General features: G+C 42.0%; 1 protein-coding gene across 2 annotated transcripts in view; it reads left to right on the top strand.

Moving 5' to 3' along the window:
* The first annotated feature begins 13,123 nt into the window (after nt 1-13,123).
* Nucleotides 13,124-24,744, top strand: part of BCL9 (BCL9 transcription coactivator) — a 43,163-nt gene continuing 31,542 nt past the window's right edge. Inside the window, exons 1-2 of one of the 2 annotated variants that reach the window (XM_060234448.1) lie at nt 13,661-13,937; nt 23,698-23,777. The gene's annotated coding sequence lies outside the window, so the exon portion shown is untranslated. Of the gene's footprint in view, nt 13,293-13,660; nt 13,938-23,697; nt 23,778-24,744 lie in introns of those variants that run through there. The other variant, XM_060234447.1, reaches the window with a different exon arrangement.

The raw sequence follows: 24,744 nt of genomic DNA, 5'->3' as shown, positions 1-24,744 counted from the left end.
GCTTGCTTGTTGGCAAAATGCATAGGGAATTTTAAGTAATAAAAATATTTTGACTTAACTTGCACCATAGGCCTTGGTCTTATTTTTATTTCTTAGATCCTACAGTTGTAAAATGTCTGGAGGTTTTTGATTACAAAAGTTATGTCATGGAGTGAAATGGACAAATTAACAAGAAAACTAAGAGACTATGGGCCTTTTCACACTTACCGGTGGAAACCGGAAGGGAGTCGGTATTGTGCCGCTTGCAGTAATCCGAGACAGTGATGGGAGTTTTCATACACATGTTTTTTTCCCTGGTAGGGTTCTGTGATTGAAGCGTGATTGAAGCGAGCCATTTCACACTGTTCCGCTCTTATCTCGCTTCCACCAGCGCCAGCCGGTTTCACGCCGTTTTTTGCCCGCCGGCGTGCGCGATCTCCGGCTTTTTTTTTTTTTGGAACGTCAGTTTAGATCGATATAGCGATATATCGCTATATCGACCTATCAAAACAGCACCACCATAGGGATCTCAACGGAGCCTAGCCATCCCTATGGTGGTGCTGTTTTGACAGGTCGATATAGCGATATATCGCTATATCGATCTAAACTGACGTTCCAAACAAAAAAAAAAAAGCCGGAGATCGCGCGCGCCGGCGGGCGAAAAACGGCGCGAAAACTGCTCCCGGGTTAGATACTGGACATTTCACACAGCACCCCATAGCGATTTCAACCCGGGAGGAGGGGTTGAAAAGTGGAAGAAGCTGCTCTTTGTTTGTGACGACTCAGGCACGCCTCACTACCGGGACAGCCGTGGGAGTGTGTGAAAAGGTGAGAGTATTCCGGTAGCAGCCAGTTACTGAATCGGGTCTGTCTGAAATGCCAGCAGAAACCCGTTACTGTTCAGTAACTGGCCAGCTGCTATACCGGAATACTTAGGCTGTGTGAAAAAGCTCTAAGATTTGGAACTTTTTAAGTTGGAGTGGAAGAAATTCAGAAGATACGTAGAAAAAGAGTGGAAAATAAAAGGGCATTGGACAATCTTTGATGAGGATTAAGATTTTTAAAATAAGAATATAACTTTTGGGGTTTTTTTTTTGTTTTTTCTTAATAGTTAGGGGTACCTTTAATACTTGGTTTTTTAAAAGAAAATAACACTGGCGGGGGTCAAGTAACGGAGGGAGGGGTGGGGGGAAAGTAAGATATGGGGTAGAAAGATCTTTCTTTTATCTTAAGCTTTTTATAAGTTGTAGATATAGTTCTGCTACCATATGTTACTAATAAAAAATTGTTTATAAAAAAAATGTCTGGAGGTTTTGAAAAAACTGAAATTTTGGGGAGTATAGTTAATACTGTCTTATAAATTCTAAACTTATTTACTACTTTAACAACATAAAATGCATAATATATCTTAGCATATACAATTTTACTTCGAAGTATTTATATATTTATGAAAATATAAATGAGTTTTCTATAGGAAAAATATCAAACATATCCAATACTTGGGGGGGGGGGCACATGCAAACTGCTACACCTTATGCTATCTTAGCATATTTACCTTAGTTTTTGCTGAAAAACAGAGCAGGGGGAAAAGCTGAAAATCAAAAACAGAAAAAAAGAAAACTTTGTTATATGGCCAGAAACAGTCCCTAGGGCTCATACTGTATTTAGATAGTCTGTTAAACTTTATGTTTCACTATATTTAGATAGTGAATTAAACTTCAATAGTGCCTTCAGCAGTGTCTTCAATAGTGCCAGTTTGGTGTCATGATTAAAAGTGCGGACTCTAATCTGGGAGAATCAGGTTTCATTCCACACTCCTCCTTCACATGCGGCTAATGATGTGACCTTGGGTCAATCACAAGTTTTCTTAGAGCTGTTCTCAAAAGAGTTTTCTCAGCCCTACCTACCTCACAGGGTGTCTGTTGGGAGGGGAAGGGAAAGGAGGTTGTAAGCAACTCGGAGTGAAGGCGAGGTATAAATACAATTTCTTCCTCCTCCTTCATTACCATTACCATATACATTATATATCATATTAATTATGGACAAAATTAGTAATGTTTAAAAATAAAAATATGCTTCAAATCATGTTATATATACCAATACTATACATTAAAATTATCATTATTTAATGCTGTAAATTGTCTTAAATAAAAATATTCATACCTCATATTTTGAGTGAGTGAAACCTTGTCATAAAATTGGTACACCCCCACATTTTCAGGTTTTCCTTTGGAAAATAAATCCTGAGGAAACAGCGTGTCCCCCCCCCCCAAAAAAAATTTCTGTCTCTTCCCCCAAATAGGTCTTCACATCTCTAGTTCCACAGTGTGAGAGGCTTGCTGCATAGACCAATGGGAGCAAATAGCTGGTATTTCAGAAACTCACTGCGATCAATTTGCTAAACGCTTTGCAGATAAAATCACTCTTATCCAATCTAATTTAGGTATCGTCATCTACAAAAGTTTTGAATGTTCCTGATACTTCCATTAGTCATGGTTTAATGGATATTTTTCAATTGGTATAACCTGAAAATGTGGACAGAATACTTGGAGCACTACAGCTGATTGTGTGTTTACTGGACGCATCATGACCCCCCTCATGACTGATAAGATCTGCAAGGGCTGAGTTGATTTCTGTTGCCCCAGAAGGTTGGGCCAGAACCAGTGGACTGAAATTAAATCAAAAGAGTTTTCAGCTAAACATTAGGAAGAACTTCCTGACGGTTAAAGCAGTTCTTCAGTGGATCAGGCTTCCTTGGGATGTGGTGGGATCTCCTTCTTTGGAGGTTTTCAAACAGAGGCTAATGGCCATCTGACAGCAATGCTGATTCTGTGAATTTAGGCAGATTTTGAGAGGAAGGGCAGGAAGGGTTGTATCAGTACTAAAGGGTTTTTTTTTTTTGCCATCTTGTAGGCAAGGAGCAGGGTGTGGGGGGATAACTGGGACTATCGGGGAGGTATTGTGAATTTCCTGCATTGTGCAGGGGGTTGGACTAGATGACCCTGGTGATTCCTTCCAACTTTAGGAGCACATGTTGCTTTTAGCAACAAATTTTCCTCAGTGGCTGTTGCTAGGCAGCCACAGAGTTCCAAAGCTTGGTTCTGTCAGTAAAAAGCTGGTAGAGGGAGCAGGACCTTTTCCCAGCCCTATTTTGGCCTTTGAGGGTATCTTGGGGCCAGGCCCTGGCTGAAATTCTGGAACATTGGGCTGCAATTATGTAGGTGTGTGCCTTGAAGTAAGCCCCACTGAAATTAGGAAATTCCTGGAGATTTTGTGTTGGAATCTGAGGAGGGGAGAGGTTTGGGGAGGGGAGAGGCCTCAGCTGAATATAATGCCACAGAGTCCACTTTCCAAAGCAGGCATTTTCTTGATGCATGTGTGGGATATCTCTGTTGTCTGGAAGCTGAAATTCTTCAAGATTACAACCTTGGAAACAAAGATGAATTGATACTACTGAATTAGTCCTGGTTGCTTATTCTGTTCAGCAGCCCCACCCCATGAAAGCCAGTGTGGTGTAGCAGTTAGAACTTCAGAGTAGGGTGTGGGAGACCCAGGTTCAACTCCCCATCTTCCTTTGGAAGCTGACTGGGTGATTTTGGACCAGTCACATGCATTCAGCCTAACCTACCCCACAGGATTGTTGTGCAGATAAAACGAGGAGAAAAGAATAATGTAAGTTGCTTTGATCCCCATTGCAAAGAAAGTTGGGTATAAATAATAATATAGCTGAAGATGGGAAGCGGATAAAATGCAGGTTGGTAAATGGCTGAGAAGGATAGAATGAGGCTGGAAAACAGAAGAGGAAATGGGGAGGAAAGGAGGGTGGGAAGAGGAAATAGTGTGGGGAGGAGGATTTAGGGGAAAGTGAGGTACCACCTACAAGTCCCTACCATGCAAGTGCTCCAGGCCCAGTGGCCAGCACCACACAACCAGGCTATAGTTTTCATAAGTAAACTTCCGGGTGGGGGGAGGGGGAGAGGGAAAGCTAAAGACCAAAGGTCAGGGTGAGATAACGATAGATTGGCTGTTAAGTGGGAAGGAGTTTGGATTGCCCATTCTGAGTTAGGAAATTCTGAGAGATTGGGGGCTGGAGCCTGGGGAAGGTGGTATTTGAGAAGGGGAGGGGCCTCAGAAGGGTATAATGCCATAGACTCTACCCTTCAAAGAATGGGAATTAGAGTTGCCAACCTCCAGGTGGGAGTGGAATTACAGCTGCTCTCCAGATAACACAGATCAGTTCCCCTGGATAAATCTGAATTCTTTAAATTTCCCTCCAAATTTATATATATATAAATAAATAAATAAATTTGGAGGGAAATTTAAAGAATTCAGATTTATCCAGGGGATATATATATATATATATATATATGGAGGGAAATGTAAAGATAGCTGCTCTGGGCTTGGCCACAGTGTCGGCAGACACCAGAACTGTTTGGAGCCTGGCTGCAGTGGCAGCACACATTGGGGCCCAGCCGCAATGACAGCATGTCAGGAGGAGCCACTCTAGACTCTACCACAGTGCCAGTAAAGACTCTGAAGATGCTTAGGGCCTGGATACAGCAGCAGCTCATGTTAGGAGCTGCTCTGGGTTCTGCCACAACATTGGCAGATGCCAGGAGCCACTTGGGACTGACCACAGCCAACAGTGAAAGTTTCTCTGAGCTCAGAGTGACTCCCAGGTATTGTTGCTGCAGCTGGGTTTCAAGGTGAGTGATGCATCAGCTCATCAATTGGGGGGGGGGGGGGGGAGAGATGGGATTCCCCCCATGAGTTTTGCGTGTCCCTCCTTATAGTGGTTGTAGTATCAGACTAGGATCTGGGTCAAATGTTGCCATTAGAAGTTTGATACTGGTTCACAGGAACCTGAAATGTTTGTTCTGTTAGGGTTGGTACCCTAAAGACCTAAAACTCTGATGCTCACATGTCAGAATTGGAAATTTCTTCTCAGCTCTGTTTACAGTGCTGTGTCAGTATTGTTGTTTCTAGTTAGTGATGGATCTGCTGTAATAGTCTAACGAGATTGGAGTGTTGTAGAGGACTTTCTTCCATTCCAAGTCCCACTCAGGTTGTTGACAATAATTGTTAAATCCCTGAACAGGCTGGGACCTCTCCACCTGAGCCCGCATCTCAGCACACCACCTGTCAAACAGCAATTTAGTTTAGCTGAGATGTACTGCTGTTTGCTCCCATGGTGAAATGCTTCTGTAGGGATTTCTCTTATGAGAATCCTTGCATTGGGAATTCATTCCCCTAGGCAGTTGCTATGGCAGATTCCTACAGTCAACAAGGGAGAGTGCCAAAGTACTTTGAAAAATGAGGAAAATGCTATGACGTTTCAGGAACTTCCAAAATAGAAAGATGTAGTAGATTCAAGTAGTCAATATGTAAAGGGGAGAAAGGCCATGTCCTGGTGACAGTTTGCTCCTTTGGCTATTTAGTGCTGTAGCGCTAAACTTGAAGCAGCAAGGAAATACCAAAGGGGGGAAAAGGGAGATTTGTTAACATGAGAATATCTTGAAATAGCTGTGGGGTTATTTTGATTGTGCAAGTAGCACAGCCCCCAAAAGCATCACTTGCAAGACACCCTCATTCGAACTATTATTCTTTATTATTATTATTATTATTATTATTATTATTATTATTATTATTAAATTCAGTTTCTAGACCACCCGCCCCTGTGAGACAGGACTCAGGGTAGAGTATGACAGTGAAGCAAAGTACATACATAATGTCATTGTTAAAAACAATAATTACGTAGTTAAAATGGTAGAGATATTAATTAAACTAATTTAAACAAGTTAGATGGTGTGAAACTTCAGTTGTACCACTGCCTCATGGGGGAGGCAGAGAGAGTACCTGCCAGACAGGACAGATAAAAGATAGGTGAAAGAGTGCCCACCAGATGGAAACTGTCACTGTCCTCAACCAAATGCTTGGTGGAACATCTCTGCCTTACAGGCCCTGTGGAACTGCATTAAGTCCCACAGGACATGGATGTTACTCAGCAGAGAATACCACCAGGTTGGAGCCAGGGCAGAAAAACCCCTGGCTGTGGTTGAGGACTGCTGGATGTCTCTTGGGCTGGAGACCATTATTAAGCTCTTATCTGCTGAGCACAGGGCTCTTGGGGGGTATACCAGGAGAGATGGTCCCAAAGATACTTGGGTCCCAGACTAAGAGTCTTAAAGGTTAACACTAGAACCTTGAACCTGAACTGGTACTCCACCAGAAGTCAGTGTAGCTCACACAGCACAGGTTGATTGTGTGCTGTTCACAGGGTTCCTGTAAGGACCTGAACCACCGCATTTTGGATGAGTTGGAGTTTCCAGGCCAACCTCAAGGGTAGTCTTGCATAGAGTGAGTTACAGCAGTTCAATCTGGAGGTGATCATTGCATTGAATACTGTAGCTAGGTCAGAATGGGACACGTAGGACAGTGGGGATTAGAATTGGGATTTTCACAACCCCTGTGTAACTTGCAGGTATTCAGGACATTGATAATCCTCTGGTAGCAGCCTAAGATAAGGATAATTGTGCTATTTGAAATTTCAGTTTGGCATCTCTGGGGTCTTGTATTTGGTATAGTCAATTAAGGCTGCAATCCTAGCATGTGAGCTGTGAGCAAGCTTAACTGAATATAAAGGAAGCCTTGATTAAACAAACAAGGGATTGGGTCCTAAACCTTCTCAAGATAGAGGCCGTCTCTATCAAGCATATGTTATCAAGCATAGGGTTGGATCCAGGGGTAAATTTCCACTAATGGAAAGGAAGAGATTTTGTCAATTATCCCTTCCATTTGCATCTCCCCAGTCTTCCCCTTATGCTATTCCTTAGGATCCCGTCTCCCTAAAAGCAGGATTTAAGAGAGCATTTTGAGATGCAGCATAAGAACATAGGAAGAGCCTGCTGGATCAGACTAGTAGTTTTCCCAGTCTTTCAGCCAGCCAGCTGCCCTGGAGAGCAAACAGGGCATAGGTAGAGGCTGAGCCCCCTCCCCTAACTGCTGCCTCCCAGCATGGTTATCCATATATTTGCTGCCTCTGGATATGGAGGCTTCTTTTTAGTAACCAAGGCTAGTAGCCACTGATGGACCTCTTCTTCATGAGCCGATCTAACCCCATTTATAGCCATTTAAAGCTTGTAGACATCACTAGATCCCCTTGTTTATTCACTGTGTAAAGAAGTATTTTCCTTAGTCTATTCTGAACTTAATTGGACAGGTACAGTGAGAAAGTTCAGTTCAGTGGAAATTACTGTTGCATCTAGCCCATCACTGGGCAGTTCATTATCTTTAATTAATATTAGCAGTACATGGTAGAGAAAAGTACTTTTCTTTTTTTGCTATTTTGATCAAATGTAATCCTTATAATTAAATTTCAGATAGATGTGCAATTGAGGTTTTTATGGTGTTGAAGTATAATGCTGGTACTAAGCAATCAGTATGAAAAATCACCAAGATCTTTTTAGCAAAGCAATCATTATGCCCTAGTTAAATAGAGACTTTTATAAAGATATGCATAAACTATAACTTCTATATTTACAGAATATTATACATATTCCTTTCTTTTTCATTTGCAGAATGTTGTGTTTCCTAGATTGGTTTTCTCACACTTATACCTTTCCTTGAAGGAACTCTTGATCATCATGTTACATGGCATTCCAAAGAGGCACCAATGATTTGGTGTTGGTATTATTTCATATAATCAAAGCCCTCTGAAAAAGAATCTGGCTACTACATATTTTCAACCTGGGAGATAGCGTGTAAGGCATGTTGAAGTTGAACTTCCTAAGTGGCTGATGAGAGCCAGTAAGGTGTACTGTCCAGAGTATGGGACTGGGATTGGGGAGAGACAGGCTCAAAACCTCAGTCAGGCATGAAGTCAACCTTAGCCACCACCTCTGAATTCATCTCATCTCACAAAGATATTTTGAAGATTAAATGATAATAAAAGAGCCACTGTTTATACCACCCTGAGTTCCTTGGAGGATGTGTGGGATGAACATGGATGTATGGTTTAGTAATATGTATGTGGATTGATTGATCCAGACCTTTGTATTGTCATATATGGCCATAATTAGGCTTTCTGGCTTTTGGAAGTAAAGGAAGGTGGTGGTAGTGGAAAGTGCCGTCAAGTCACAGCTGATTTAATGGTGACTCTGTAGGGTTTTAATGGCAAGAGATGGTCACTGCCTTCACCACCATGGTATTTCTTAGAATTCTTCCATCCAAATACTTGCCATGGCTGACCTTGCTTAGCTTCTGAAATCTGATGAGATTGGCCTAGCCTGGATTAACCAGGTCAGGGCAAAAAAAAAAAAAGTGCAGTCAAGTCACTGAGCCGCCCTGAGCCCGCCTTTGGCGGGGGAGGGCGGGATATAAAAATAAAATTATTATTATTATTACAGCTGATTTATGGCAACCCCAGAGGGTTTTCAGAGCAAGAGACATTTTGAGGTGGGTTGCCATTGCCTGACTATGTGACAATCCTGGTATTCCTGGTATTGGAGGAGGGACGGTGGCTCAGTGGTAGAGCATCTGCTTGGGAAGCAGAAGGTCCCAGGTTCAATCCTTGGCATCTCCAAAAAAGGGTCCAGGCAAATAGGTGTGAAAAACCTCAGCTTGAGACCCTGGAGAGCTGCTGCCAGTCTGAGAAGACAATACTGACTTTGATGGACCGAGGGTCTGATTCAGTATAAGGCAGCTTCATATGTTCATATGTTCCTTGGTCTCCCATTCAAATACTAGCCAAGAACTGCTTAGCTTCCAAGACCTGATGGGATCAGGCTAGCCTGGACTGTCCATGTCAGGTTAAAGGAAGGATAAGAGTGCAATACTATGCAGGCTTACTTGAAAGATAATTCTGTTCAACAGCATCCCTCCTTGATTCATGGAGGAACTTGGCTGTCTATTTGGTTAATTCTTTCAAATTGTCCTAAATGTAAATAGTCCACACAGTGCCCACTCTCTTTGCATATTATAATTCACTGTGTAAAAATCGCATCAAATATGCCTGTGGCCAAGGCAAACAATGAACACTGACAGCACCACCCAGCACCTTGTGGTCATCTTATTCTTACATGATTTTTGTGGACTGCTAAAAAGAACAAGGAAGTCCTTTTTGACTTTGTGCAATTTTGAATGTCATTCTGGAAGTACCAGGGGTAATTTTTGCCTATAACTTATAGATTGTGAACTGAATCAACAATTGAATCATCAGCAGTTCCATCTGTCAAGTATTACTAAGTCTGGGAAGGCATCCAGGAATGGATTTCCCATGGTCTCTGTAGTCTGTGATAGGTTTCCGACTTGCCATTTTTAAGTTCATCTGCTTTGAGCGCCCTTCTACACGATAAAGTTTGCGTGGATGGCATCATCATCAGGAAAATACTGTCTCTCTTGAACTGCTTCAGTAGCTGGGCTAATTGTGCACAAAGTGCACTGACCACTGAAAACCCCACAACTGTTCTGTAAGTCCAGCTGCATCAATGCTTATTCAGTAATGAGTGGACATAAAATGTTTCTCATCAGTAAGATGAGTAACACTGGTTCTCAAACTCCTCCTTGAATAGCCTGGATAATAATTTCATCTCTGCAATATGTATTTTGCATCATTTTGCACAATGCATATAATCCAAGGCAAAGAACAGGAGTGTTAATTTTTCTGGAATGTCAGCATCTAAGAGATATCTTCTGCATGTGTGTGCTCTGCTGAAGATCAGAATTTCACACTTTAATTAAAGGTTCCAGAACACAAATTGAAAACTTTTCTGCTGCATGTAATTCCTCTAGACTTACATGGAAGATGCAGTTATGGGAAGGAATCAGCAAGGCATATTGTTGGAAATGGCGAGGGGCCAGGAGTTAGCAATAGGTTTTCCAAAAGAGGTATTTTAAACTAGAGGTATTAGTGCATGTATGGAGCTCACTGGCTTAGAAGGCAACACTGGAATCTTCTGGGATTTTTAGTGCAAAGAATCATTGATGTCCAGTGCCACTTCCAAACTTCTGAAAACCTGTTCTCTGCATACAGCCTGTATCCACAGAATTTCATGGATGTATCCCCTACAGAAATACTTTTGAACACTGAGCAGAAACAGCAGAACCCATCATTTGCCAACTCAAATCTGTGCCCATTGGAGGAAATGAACTGGCAAATAGGTTGAGTAAATGATCCTATCACAAATAGATAAGAACAAAACGGTAAGCACTGGGGCTGAAGCCAGAAATTATACAAATATTAACAATGGGAAGATGAATATGCGACCCCCTGAGTATGTTTTAAAAACTAGGATGCCTAACCAGAATTATTGTGTGTTGCGCAAGTGAATGTTTCCCAAAAAGTAAGCTATTGAGTAGATACTGCAATAATAATAATAGTGATATAGCATTTTAGAATATTTACAATAATAAATAATACTGCAATAATAATAACAGTGATATAGCATTTTAGAGTATTCTATGCGCTTCACTTATGTTGTCTTTAGTAAGGTAAAGCACCAGTTGTTTCTGACTCTGGGGTGATGTCACATCATGACATTTTCACAACAGTCTTTTAATGGGGTTTGCCATTGCCTTCCCCATGCCTTTAGTAAAGGTCAGTATTATTGTTCCCATATTGCAGACAATGGGAGGGGGACTGAGACTGTGATATGCCTAGGATGATCACAGAAATTCAGTGGGGATAATACTGAAAGTATTATCATAATACCTACGTTAAAGGGTTGTTGTAAAGTTTTACCAGGACATAATGTATGTAAAACACTTTCAACATTACAAAGTGCTAAATGAATTAACTTGGAGCAGATGGAGTGGCCAGACTACAGAAAATCCTATTCCTCCACTTCTCTGGCTTTTGATAGGTCAACAAACATCGCTCATACACATTCAAACATCTTTGAAAGCATGAAGTCAATTTAAAAACCCTGAGATTTTCATGAAGTCAAGTTCACTATATATAATACCATGTTCTCTGGGTCCCCCCCCCCCCCCATTTATTAAGAATTGAACAGAAACAGAGACATGGTGTGGAGAAAGCTGGAGCCATTGTTATCTGTCCCTTGAATTACCCAACACACAATGGCAGTGGAAGGATCCCTCGAACCACTTTGCATTTTTTGTTAAAGGAGGGAGACAGACAACCTTCCTCATGCTTCTGTTTTGGTACTAAAGTGGTGTTAGGGAGTGCAAGTGCGTTAAAGGGCTATGGCAAATAAACTAACCTTTATTTGTGTGGGCATCAGAGAGGGAGGATGACATTTTAAAGCTGTAAAAAGAGAGGCAAGATATATAAATTTGTAAGTTGGCCTTTATTGACCATGTACTACATTGTTCTGGGGAGGAATATGCATTTCAACCAATAATACAATTTCAGTTATATCTCAGTTGTCTTCTCTTCCCACTACCCCAACAGTGTTCTCTTCCCACTACCCCAACAGTGTTCAGATAATGATGAACAACAATGTTCAATTGGAAAGGGAGCTACTGTGCCACTGTCTCAGTCTTTCTGCTCCTGGTTGTTTCTACTACCCTTGGTGGCTACTTGTAGTCTGAACGAACACACACACACACACACACACACACACACACACGGGGGTGGGGGAGAGAGAGAGATTTGCCCAAAGGATTAAAGCAGGATGGAAAGAGTTTGTGCAAATTCTGCTCCAGGTCTTTCTTCAGAGATAGGGGGATGGGTGAATGGAACCCAGTAGATGAGAGTGAAAGAAGGAAATAGGAGTAAAGGTGCTGGGGATTGGGCTGAGGGATTTGTTTGTAAGAATGAATGGTGAATGAAGAGGGGAAAATCTTAAGGAAAGTGAAGAATAGGGGGCAAGGTATTTTGTTTGGTTTCATTGCTATTTAATTGGTGGAAATTGTAAGAGTTTGAAGCTAGCCTCCAAAAATTCCTAAAACCATTATGGTTTCCAGATGGCTATAGCTTGCCAATAGCCCACAAGGCAAATGTTTTCTATACTTATTTCACCTATAATGTCTCAATGCATGCCATATCTACATAAGTAACAAATTTCCTTCAGATTTTAATGGAGTGGAGTTGTATCCAGTGAGATGATGCAAAATACCAGTTTGATTTTGTAGATAGCCCTCCTGGTTGCATAACAGGGCAGGGCAGGGGGCTTGTGAGGGGAGAGAACTGTTCTGGGAATAGGTGCCACGAAATTCCTACTCACCCATTGTATCTGCAGTGCAAATTCTGAACCAGTGACCACTCCCCGCCATCTAATGCACTCATGTTTGCTTTTTATTCAGTTAAATCAAAGTCCCTGATTACAATTGAGATAGATTGTGTAATATTGTGGACGATTGAATAAAGTGGCTGCTATGGCGGTGGGGGGCGTACTTTGTTCGCATTGTGCTACACCGCTGTTTGTCTTCCTACGTCTCTTATACGTTTGGCAAGAGCCTGTATTAGGCTTATACATCCCGCCGTAGCGACGAGTCGTCTCTTATGAAGAGTGCGATATGGTTGCAACAGCAATACCTGCTCTCAGGAGCCATGAGGTGTGGAAACTGCATGGAATATCCTGCCTGGGTGTGGCTTAGGACGTGTTCTCTTTCGTCCCTTTGCGAAGAGGAAGACGTAAAATGCTAGATCAAACTTGGTACCAGAGACTGTTAATGCCTCTGATCCAGCCAAAGGAACGTGGTGCAGTTAGAATGTTTCTAAGGAGCTACTGATGGAGATGGGGGGGGGGCAGGCGAGGGGACACAAAAATCGTATCTGTAGCTTTAAGAAGTGCCTTTGGGTGGCTGCATCTTTAAAAGGAAGAGGCGGTGGAAAGGAAACTACCTTGAGATACAGGGTTGGTCTATGCTAATTGAGGAGGCGGTGCAGGATGAATGGAGGGAGGTAAGGGCGGTACGGTTTACAGGGGAGGAAGGGCCGCCTACTCAGGCCTGTCTCTTTAAGGAACCAGTTGATACCATTAGAGAGAAAGGGGAGGGGGAAGAGGGAACTTCGCCCCCCCTTGGGACAGTTCTATTCTCGCTGTTGGAAGGGGAGGCGGTCCTATAGTTTGAGGAGACTCAGAGGGTGAGTAGGGGACGTACCATTGCTTGGGTGGGGCGGGGGAGCGCACGAGAGGCGGTTTTATTCGTTTAGGAGGGGGGAGGTGGAGAAGAGATGGGCGGTACCATGTGGGAGACCAGGGAGGGTGGCTGGCGGACAATGGATCCTGTGTGTGTTTGCGAGAAGGGAATGAATTCGCCGTCGCCAGGGGGAGACGCCGCGCTATCCCCTCCTTCCCGGGGCTGAGAGGTGCTCCCCCGGCTGGGCCAGGGCCCCCGCGCGGAAAGCGGTGAGTGGGAGAGGAGGCTCCGCATGGCGCCAGCACCCGTGGAAACTGCGGGCCACGGGGGGGGGGGGGAGGAGGGGGCGAGGCAGCACTTGCAGGTTGGGGGGGGGGCGCGGCTCTGGGCTGTCGCCTGCTTGCTTGTTTGGGGGAAAGTTTCAGAGTTTAGGGGCTGGTCCCAAACCTGGTGCGGGCGGGCGCGGAGAGCGTGTTGGGGACGGAAGGCAGGCAGGCAGGCGGCTCTGTGAGGGGGGGGGGTCGGTGTTTAGCTGCGTGGGGCTGGGGAGGGGGCAGCTCTGATAAGGATCTCGGAAGAGGGGAGGAGAGGCTGTGGAGGAGGCTGGAGGCGTGTCCGTGGCATGAGGGGGAAGAACAAACGAGTCGGGGGGGGGGCGGACGGGACGACGTTGAGCCTGGGAGAGAAAGTGGGGAGGGGGGGAGGTGCGACTGTATCAGTGTCCATTGAGGGGCGGGGGGGGTGGTTTTAAGAAACGAAGCACACCTGAGAACGTGTTTGGGAGTAAGGGGGAGGGAACGTCTTTCCCATAGTCGTCGTCTTTCCTTTTATTTACTAAGTTGAGGCGGGGGAAGGGGGTGACTGTTTTTTGGGGTACTCTGCAACGGCCAAGGATCCTGCCGCTGCCTTTAGAGGTGAGAAGCTTTTAATTGTTTCAGGTTGGTGGGAGAGACGTTGCGGTGGTATGTGGCAGTTTCTAGGGGGCCTGAGTAGGGAAGGTGAAAAGTAAAGGGCTGGGTGAATATGGGTTCTCGACTCCCTTGGCATGGAATTCAGGAAGTGGAGTTATGACTTGTGGAGCTGGAGAGCTTAGAGCTTCAGGCATAGTATTCTTTCCATGCTGGTGATGGTGGACAATTGGTTCTGTATGCAAATAGTGCTTGTATTAGTAGCTTAAAAGTGAGCCCAGAATCTTAGGATAGAATTTCTCCTTCAGTGCTGGAAATGTTGGACTTCAGTATTTGCTTTGTAGTTAACAATATTGTTAATGTAAGACTGAGATTTTGTCCACCTTGGAAGTTCATATTCCAGTTTGATTTTTAACTCTTTGAATTCTGTACTGCTCATAGAAATGATCCTACAAAAGCATGAGTTTTCAGGTAAAATTAAAATCTTCTTTTATTGCTCATGTGCTCAAGAATAATTAGGCAGCCATTATTTGGTGAAGTTAATAACCTTCAAAACGGAGAAGGATCTTACATTGGATTTCTTATGTCTGGCTCAGTGCTACCTGCTTTGGAGCTCACAGAGAGCCGCATTTGAAATTAGCATCAATGAAAAAAGCCACATTTACTTCCATCCCTTGGAGGAGGCCTGCACCTCATGGCAGCACACAGTTTACTCATTTCTCTTGTGGCTACAGTGAGGAATAATACTAAGAAGAACCCTAGATGAGATGTCTAAGATCTACATGTGGCTGAAGAGCCACTGAATATCACTGGTGTGGCTGATCTTTTAAATAATTCAGATGACAATAGTGGAACAGTGGTGTAGCTTGGAAGAGGGAGCCTGTAAACAGGAGTTCTTCTGTGTTCTTGAAAAACTAAATATTTTCAGCTTTTTTGTAGTACACTACGCCAAGGTTGGCATGTTTTATTTGGTTCAATTTTGCCTCAAGTACTGTCTGCCTATTACATTAAAGACCCATGTAAATAAACATCATCAGAAATTGACTAGAATGTAATGAAGTGCAATGAGTTAAAAGATGAAGAAAATGTGTCTATTTTAGGCGACACTGAATTCTTGAATTACTTTAACGTGTTGTAAATTGGTAGCAAGCTAGAAAACATTTGTATAAAAATAAACTGAGAAACGCACTAGAGTATAGCAGCTTGGGCACATAGTACCTTCTATAAATATCGTTTACCTCCATTTGGCTTCATTTTTAATATAGCACTGAAAATGTGCAGAGTTGTTCATAATCACTTCAACAATTCTGGGAGTCAACAGTATGTTTTCTCTGAGGGGACTTGAGGGCACTTTCACAAGTGATGACATCGCTTTTTATGCCTGACTTTTGAATACCTCTCTATGTGTGTGGTTTTCTAAAACAAAACCAGTAGAATGGCCATTATTAAGTTGCATATATGTTGCTTTTATGCATTTCTGCAATTAATGTGGTTCTCATTCAATTTCCATATGTGTGAAATTTGGTCAGGATGACGTGATGAATCATAGCTGTGCTCATAGTCACTGGATGAATATGACAAACTTGGAATTTAAATTCCAGTTCAGTATTATCTTCACATGGCAATACAGTGTCTTCAGGTCTTTTACTAAATATTGGTTACAGCCCAACAACTGAATTAACATGTCCTGAAAAAACAAACCAAACAAACAAAAAACATGGGAAAGAGCTGTGGATAACAGGAATGTCTTATGTGTACATAATCAGTATATTTGGTGAATCATTTAGATGTCAAGTTAAAGGTAGTGGAATTGAAGATGGAACTTTTCTACATAATTCCATGCAAAGTAAGGCTTGATATTGAGCTGCAGTAAGTCCAGACTGTTTTACATGTCTTTGTTGTGCTTTATTAGCTTTTATCATCACACTTTTAAAACAAAGGGGCAGAGAGAATATAGCAGTACAGTTTGTTAAATAATGATTTTTTTTCTAGCTCATGATTGTAAGTGGCCTGGGTTAATATTTGCATACAGTAAAAAGGATTCTGGGTAACATGCACTGAACATGGAAATCATCTAGCTAGTGTAGAATGTTTTTGTTTTTTTGTTTTTAAACTCAGCACTAACTAATAGTGGGGAGAGGAACCAAGAGTGCCCATTATGCCTTTCCCTCTCTGTTCTAGCCAGTACTGAGCCAGGGAGTGGGGTAACCTTAGACAGCCTGTACCTTGCCATTAATTCCTCATTGCCCTACATCATAGAACCCATCCTGCAATCTGGAAGAGATTTTACCAGCATAAGTAGTTTGAGAGAACCTGTGATTTACTTGGTAATGACAGTGACTGACCCTTGAATGGCACATGGAAAAGATCAGGATTTTTGGCCAAATTTATAGGGAAATTGTATATTTGAAGGTACTGATAATTGAGTGGCTAGTTTTTCTCTATTTTGCTTCCAGGGTTCCAAGAACTGGTTGAATATTGGTTGGGGGTGAACACCCATGTTTCTTCTTTTCCAAAAAGAGGATGAATGATGTGTGGGAATTATGTCTTAGCAGTAGTATGTGCAAAAAGGATCTAGGGGTTTTAGTGAATCATACGCTGAACATGAGTCAACAGTGTGATGTGGTGGCTAAAAAGGCAAATGCAATTTTGGGCTGTATCAACAGGAGTATAGTGTCCAGATTACGTGATGTGATGCTATCGCTTTACTCTGCTCTGGTAAGACCTTATCTGGAGTATTGTGTTCAGTTTTGGGCACCACATTTTAAGAAGGCTATAGACAAGCTGGAACGGGTCCAGAGGAGGGCGACAAAGATGGTGAGGGATCTGGAGACCAAGTCCTATGAGGAAAGGTTGAAGGAGTTGGGGATGTTTAGCCTGGAGAGGAGGCGGTTGAGAGGTGATATGATCACCTTCTTCAAGTACTTGAAGGGCTGTCATATAGAGGATGGTGTGGAATTGTTTTCTGTGGCCCCAGAAGGTAGGACCAGAACCAATGGGATGATTTAATCCAGTTCAACATTAGGAAGAACTTCCTGACCATTAGCGCGATTCCTCAGTGAAACAGGCTTCCTCAGGAGGTGGTGGGCTCTCCTTCCTTGTAGGATTTTAAACAGAGGCTAGATGGCCATCTGACAGCAATGAAGATCTTGTGAATTTAAGGGGAGGTGTTTGTGAGTTTCCTGCATTATGCAGGGGGTTGGACTAGATGACCCTGGAGGTCCCTTCCAATTCTATGGTTGACTAAACTTTTTTTTTGCTAACCTTTTTGAACTATTTGGATTTGATAGATTGGAGGTGATGGCACAAGAAACTGATAATCAAGGTACAGCTGGATACCATATCTGACTACGTTTGGGGAAGGGAAGCTATGATAGTGGGGAGGTCAGACCAAGCCAGGAAGCAGGGTCAGGTGGTTGGAGGTGTCACTTTTTCTAGTGCCCCCCCCCCCCCACATACACCAATCCAATTCTGTGGACTTGGGGTGCTTTTCTGTTCTGTTAGCTAATACTGGTTAATGAATGCCGGATTGGTAATGACACAAGAATATCTCAGGACTAAATGCTGCATGAAAATGCCATCCTAGCTTATAATAGCTGGACAAGGCAGTCAGTTTTGTATTGCGATAGCTGCCTCTTGGCAGGGTCTCAGTAAAGTGTCAGTACAGTGTAAGGAAGTGGAGTTGTGATCCAAAAATTGCTGACTTTTTCAAAAATTCTGACTTGTTCAAAAGGTGACTTCCAATCCCCAGTGTGCTGCCACTCTGCTACTTTAAGACTCTCTAAGTGAGCTTGAAGAAATAGTCACAAGCCTAGCACTGGAAACCCCAAGGCGGTTGAATCTCGCCACCCTTGATTTGGAATGGAATAGAACTCCATAGTCAACATGTCAACCATGGGTCTCTCAATATATAAATTTGGTCCAAATTATGTAAAAGGTGAAACTCCTGGTTTGGTAGAGTATGCTGAACTAGAAGGTTCCCAACATGGTCACACACTTCAGCAACCTCATTTGCATGAACTGGTTATTATTTGTCAAAAAAATTTAATATGCTGCCTCTTCAGCAACTTGCTTACAGTGCATAAGCAGTAAAATCATGAAGCTAGATTCAGGTGGGTAGCTATGTTGGTCTGAAGTATTATTGATTTAGGTGGGTAGCTGTGTTGATCTGAAGTAGCAGTACAAAGTTGAGTCCAGTGGCATGACAATATTCATTAACTATCAGTATTAACACAAGCCAGAAAACAGTCTTCAGGTTAGGGCACACTGTAAAAATGGCTAAAAATGGTAGAATGTGGGATAAAGAGAAATGTTTTGGGTTGGCAACTAAAGGACAATAAAAAACGTCATGTGAGTCTTGTGAGAGAGCATATCAAGGGTAAAATAAGGACCCTACAAAAGCCCTGTTTCTGGTTGCTGCATGTATAATCACAGAGAACAGGGCTTGGGAGAAGGATCTTAGTTTATGTGCTGGATAAAGTTTGACTACAGTTACACCTTTAAGACCAACAAAGTTTAATTCTGGGTATAACTTGTGCATATGCACATTTCCTCAGAATTAAACTTTGTTGGTCTTAAAGATTGCCACTGGACTCAAACTTTGTTCCATTCCTTCAGATCAACAAGGCTATTGAATCTTATATTCTATGGGCTGAATGATATGAGGAGATGGCGAGTAGAATTGCAGGGATTTATAGCTGCTGCAGATCTGAGGGGAGCCAATTAAAAGTGGCCTGAGCACAGAGACTCATGGAAGGCCTAACCTCCTCCATCTCTGTTTCATTTTATTGGAAAATACTTTTGAGATTGTTGTGTGAGGAAGATTTCTGTTTTTAATAGATAGCCAAAAAGACTTCTAGGCCTTGACAATTATTTTTTAAATCTAGGAGCCAGCCTAAAAATTTAGGAGTCGGACTGATTTTTAGCTTTCAGGTTTTCCTATTTTAATCATCAGATTATCTGATTATTACTGCCACAAACATAATCCTAGCCCTTTCACAATTTTTCAAAAACTATGACAAAAATAATGAAGTATGTAAATAAATGTAGAGGTTACCACAACCATAAACTGACCACTTTGGCTAATGTCTCCCCAGTTTTTTATAATTCCAGTACTGATGTAAAAATTCTTTTAAATTGAATTCTGTAGCTAATATAGAAAGCAACTCTAAGAAATAGATTCATCCACTAGCTCTGAATGGTCTAAAATTAAGTTTACAGATCATGTATCATGTCATATAACAAAACATTGTAATGTGAAATACAGTAATAAATGGGTTTTGAGTTAATTCCAGCCATCGTTTTGCTCTGACTTTGCCAGTTCTCCTCCTCATTACAACCCCTGCTCCATGCCTCTTTCTTCCTGTTGTCCCAAGCACAGCGTTTGTGGTGGCCCAAAAGGGTCTTCTTGTGCCCTTTTACACCACTGATGTAACTGGTTGTATACAGTCCTTTGGACTCACTCTGATGATTGCTGACAGAACTACATTGAAATCACTGTTAAAAATACTAGACACCACAATTAAATTTCTAGACACTGTGGCAACCTGGCGCCTGGGATTTGTTAAGCCCTTTTGTAACTGATCCAGTTTATGAATATTAAATTAAAATAAATTATGTTGGTGGCCTCAGTTACTATCTGCAAGCCATTGTGGGATTGGGAAATCTGGTAGAGGAATTCAGTTAAAGCCAGTACTGAAGAGTCCATATGCCTGTTATGCAAACGTTTTCATGCATCTCTTCTATATGTGGAAGGTGCTAGGAGTGTAGGGTGGGTTTCCCTGGCTGAGACTGCATCAAAGCGTAAATTCTGACATTGTCTTCTTCTTTCCTGGTGTTTTGCTGGTGGTTCTTGTATTTATTTCACTCCTGGTAGCCGGGGTCCTCCCTGTCCTCCCTTTTGCTGGTACAGAAGCTGCTCTTGTGGCAAAATAATTTCAAGGAAACACATGATCCTAGTAAAGACAAATGGTGTCAAGCTGCAAGGTGCCTGTTATCCTTTTAGCTGCAATTACTGACTTTGTGGAAGGTGAGTGTGGTCTGGCTTCCCCTTCCAACACCTTTAGTACCTTGCTCAGTTGACTTGAAAAGTGGCATAGCATAGGGGATAAAGGCAACAAGACAAGAGAGAAAGATGAGCAGAGAAAGGGGGTGGAAGAAGAAGATATTGAAGAAGATACTGGATTTATATCCTGCCCTCCACTCCGAAGAGTCTCAGAGCGGCTCACAATCTCCTTTACCTTTCTCCCCCACAACAGACACCCTGTGAGGTGGGTGGGGCTGGAGAGGGCTCTCACAGCAGCTGCCCTTTCAAGGACAATCTCTGCCAGAGCTATGGCTGACCCAAGGCCATTCCAGCAGGTGCAAGTGGAGGAGTTGGGAATCAAACCCTGTTCTCCCTGATAAGAGTCCGCACACTTAACCACTACACCAGACTGGCTCACCAGGTGTGTGAATGGGGATGAAAAGAACAGTGGGAATAGAGAGACTGATGACAAAGTTAAGAGCTTGGAAAGTGAGAAGGTGAGTGTGGAAAATATTGGGAATCAGGGCCAGCAAGTGGGTGCCATGTTGAATTATTGTCTTACGAGACTCCTCAGGGTTTATCATTGTATGTGGTTATTTTTGATGTCAACATAAAGGTGTTGGATAAGGGTATTTTGGAAGTGTACAGAGCTTTTGATAGGCAGCTACTCTATCAAATGTAGATATGGTGCTGGGTTTTTTTGAACAATTTTGGTGGTATATCTTGAATTCTTATTTTGCTTCTTGCTAATTTTTCACATTTTTGTGTGTTTAGTTAGTGATGTTACCAACGCTTGCAATTATCTGGTTCAAAATGTGAAATTGGCTAGCCTGTAATGCTTGAAAGTATTACAGATGGAGTGCTTTTGAGTTCTTCAACTGGGAATATAAAACAATATTCTACACATGCAGCTAGTATTCAAGCTAACTAAATAGCTTTGAAGGTTTGTATACAAAAGTTCTCATTTTTGCTCAGATTCTAGGCACTAATAACAGCTCTGTGGTGGAAAACCTGCTGAAGAAGGGCACTATGTAAAGACGTAAATAAAGGCTCTTGAGAAACTGATCAGTTCCTGAGGTATTCCACAGGGCACAGCTTTGGGAAGCTTTTCATCCTTGGGAGCAAAAGAGCAGTGCAATGCTTGAGCCTCACTGACCAAGCTTAGATAAGAATCTTAGTTTGAGTGAGCTGAAGTGTAGGTAGTGTATCTAATAGATATATTCTGTGTAAGGTCAGCACATGTGATTGGTAAGAGACCTTCCCACCTTTGGCCTCTAGATTCTTCCTGCATTGTTTTACCTAGCCATCCAACCCCAGAATCATAAGAAAACAAATCATATTTCTGGTCTGGCTTTCATGGGTCTCTAGGGCAGTGGTATCTACTTTGTGACTTGTGAAGAACCATATTTGCAGTTTCCATCAACCAGAACAGCCACATTACTACTGTGTGCCACCAAACACATATAAAAATATAAGTACCTTCATTAAATATACAACTATATATAGATTTAACTGCCAGAATATTCTTTGCATGTAGAATATTCTATGCCTTCCTCTCCCACTACTGTTGAATTTTAGCCAACTCATGTGTATCTACAGTGAAGGGTTTCCTTCTCTGCCTTCCTTTAGAATTCAGCATGAAGTCAGGCAAGAGGCTGCCAAGGTGCCTGAAGGCAGTGGAGAAAGAAAAAGGGAGTAAAACCACCACAAACCCCCTGGGGCCAGCTTGCTTTTTCCCGGGTGGCTGTCATTGTGGTGTTCAGTGTTCCTTTTTTCTGTTTGCAGCCAGCTTGTTCTCCTGTTGGCAGCTGCTGGAGTACTGGAATGAATGTGTGTGTGGGGAAGTTGCTAGAATGGATGGGCCTTTCAATCCCTGGCACAGGGCTTGTAGCACAGGAGGCTCGGAGCTAACCTATCTTCAGTACCTGCATGGCAGCTGTTAAAAGGTGCAAACCATCTGCCAACTACAAACCCATCAGGGAATGGCTTCTCCATTTTCCTGGAATGTGGGTGGGTGTCACACTGGGCAGCAGTGCTCAGTGCATGAAAGCCATTGTGTAAGTATCTGTCCTGGAGTGACCAGGATCCATGGAATTTGTTTGTTAGCTCTCCTGCTCAGCTGCTTTGCCTTATTTCTGCCTCCAAGAATGATAGGTATATGTAATTTGAGGAGGACTCTGCCTAGATTTCAGCTCATATAGGGGTCAGGGTGTTTTCCTGGCATTAGACAGACAAGATCAGGAATTGTAGAGCTCCCTTGCTTCCAAAGCTTGGAAGCCTCCCTGGGCTTGAGGACGGCATAGTTCCTTTAAAATCAAGCCGGGGTGTTGTGAGGGCTAATACAACTCCACATGCAGGGTTTGGTTAATAAAACTTGAGAGCATTTGGGCTCCCTGGGTGCTTGTTCTGTTGGGAGGGAGCGTGTGGCAGTAGCTTATAAGTGGCTGTTTACCATGACTGGTAGTGGAAATGATGATTCCTTGGGGGCAGTAAGCATGAATGTTCCAGCATTTTAAGTTTGGAAAAGCTAATTTGTTTACTAAAGTTTTTGCTAAGATCTGATTCCAGATTGAAGGGAATTTGCTGGGGAAATTACTTTCTTGATCCAAATTACCAAATAGTAGTAGTGTATTGAGGACCTTTTAGCACCTTAATTGAAATAGGTTAGTTTGTTATCATTTTTATCTAGTAGATTATTTTCAGTCTACTAATCATGTTCTTCAATTTTTAAACTGTAGGATTCTCATTGAATGCTTTCCAGTTGTGTTTTGGTGATCCATTAATGGAAGTTCTCCTCTTGTGGAGAAGCATACATGGCTGTAATTGTACCATGAAATAAATGCTTTGAATTGATTTTGTCTCTTTAAATTAATAATGTCCACTTTACATTTTTATTAACAGGAGCATGTATCTTTTAAAGTTGAGGAACACAGTGGTTTTCATATAGCTCAGATGGAAAAATGATGAGGGAAACATGATATATGCCTACTAGATCTCCAGATCAGGGTTGAATCCAAGTTATGTCAATGTAGCACAGTTGTACTTTCTTCTCAATTTCCCCTCTCCTCCAGCAGCTTCCTGCACCCTCCAGAATGTCACTGTTGAGGGACAAGGGAACTTCTAGAGGGGAGAAACTTCTTTGGAATTGATCTCGCTTCCTGTTCTGTGAATGTAATCTTTACAAGAAAGAGGTGGTAATTCTTGTAGAGTCCTTCTCACTCTACCTCCATAAATATAATATTCTGTTTTTATGGTCTCTTGACACTCAGCAGTAACATTTTGTGGCCACTGGAACCTTCTGGGAAATGGGAAGTGGCTGAGAAATCACTTTTGTGAGCTTGTTACATTCATGTATCTTTTGGAGTTAAAAGTTCCCAGAGCTCATGACTGAAAAACAGTTGAGAATCCAGTTTGTTGAGCATCTGAAACCTTATGCTGGTGTCTACAAATCTGAAATGCTTAGTGGCAAGGAAACCAGTTTGTTGCAAAAAAAGGAAATCCATATTTTATGTTCTCTCCCTATATAACTACCGTAGTGTAGGTGGTGCAAAGAAAATGCTTAGTCTGCCGAGTTATTCCATATAAATGTTTCTAAATATGCATCTTCATAATTCACTTGCCATTACCAATGTGAAAAGGAATTTTGTCTATACAGATTGTGTGTATCTAAACATTTGTATTAAACTGTAGTTTAGGTTCAGAAGAAAAAGGCTGCTACATTCCTGTGTTTTTCTCTTCTAGAATACTGTTGGAGGTGTCCATCAGATGAACAAAGATCAGCAGAACTGAAGCTGTAATTTTTTTGTAAAGTTTTGATCATGGTAAGGTCTCACAGCTTTCCTTAAAGAATTTCAGATTCTGAACTCAGTTCATAGGAGTGAATCGGCATTAATAGATTAATTAATCTAATTCCTATATTTCTATGAAATCAGTCTTTTTCCCCAATGAATCCTGGTAGAGTTAATGTTTTTCCATCTTGTATTCTAGATGGTTCATGTGCAAACCATTAACTAGTGAAATTTCTGTTTCTGCTCCACTAAAACTTCCCTTGAGTTTTAGGACATCTATAATGCCAGTTATTAAGGAAATATGGTGATTAACATGCAGTCTGATAATACCCATTGAGTTTGTACCCCAATAGTTGTAGTTCAGAGTTGGTTAGCCTTTTTTGTTAGCTAAGATAGTATTAATGATGTATCTCTGTGCAGTTCCCCATTTTTTAATCTTTCAGAGCCTGGCAGATTTCATTATGTACAGGCAGTCATCAGTGAGGTTTTGACTAATGGATGAATTCATAATATAGTCATAATATAGCAGCTGTCATGGCTTTAGTTGTGCACAAGTTCTTGCACATTCAGAAATCAAGACTAGAATGAGAAACTGCATGTCAGAATAACTTAACTTGTCCTTGATTTTGTAGAGGGACAAGTATATGCCAGTCAAAATAGGCATTACTTAAATAGATAATTTAATACTCAGCCGCCCTGAGCCCGCCTCAGTGGGGTAGGGCGGGATATAAATCGAATAAAATAAATAAATAAATAAATAGATAGATGACGACAGTCTGACATTACATAGTTGAAGGGCTGTTGACATACAGAAAGTCCCAGGTTTAATCCCTGGTATGTCCAGGTAAAGTATATATTCTGCATACAGAAGAGTCTGGAAATAACTAATATCTTTAGATTAAGGAAGAGAAAGCTCAGGGACTAGGAAAAACTTCTGCCAGTCAAAATAAGCATTACTTAAATAGATGACAACAGTCTGACAGTGCATAATTGAAGGGCT

This window comes from Heteronotia binoei, chromosome 3 (genome assembly GCF_032191835.1).
Source record: "Heteronotia binoei isolate CCM8104 ecotype False Entrance Well chromosome 3, APGP_CSIRO_Hbin_v1, whole genome shotgun sequence".
NCBI lineage: Eukaryota > Metazoa > Chordata > Lepidosauria > Squamata > Gekkonidae > Heteronotia > Heteronotia binoei.
The sequence above is the reverse complement of the archived record's forward strand: the minus strand, read 5'-3'. Positions and strand labels throughout refer to the sequence as shown.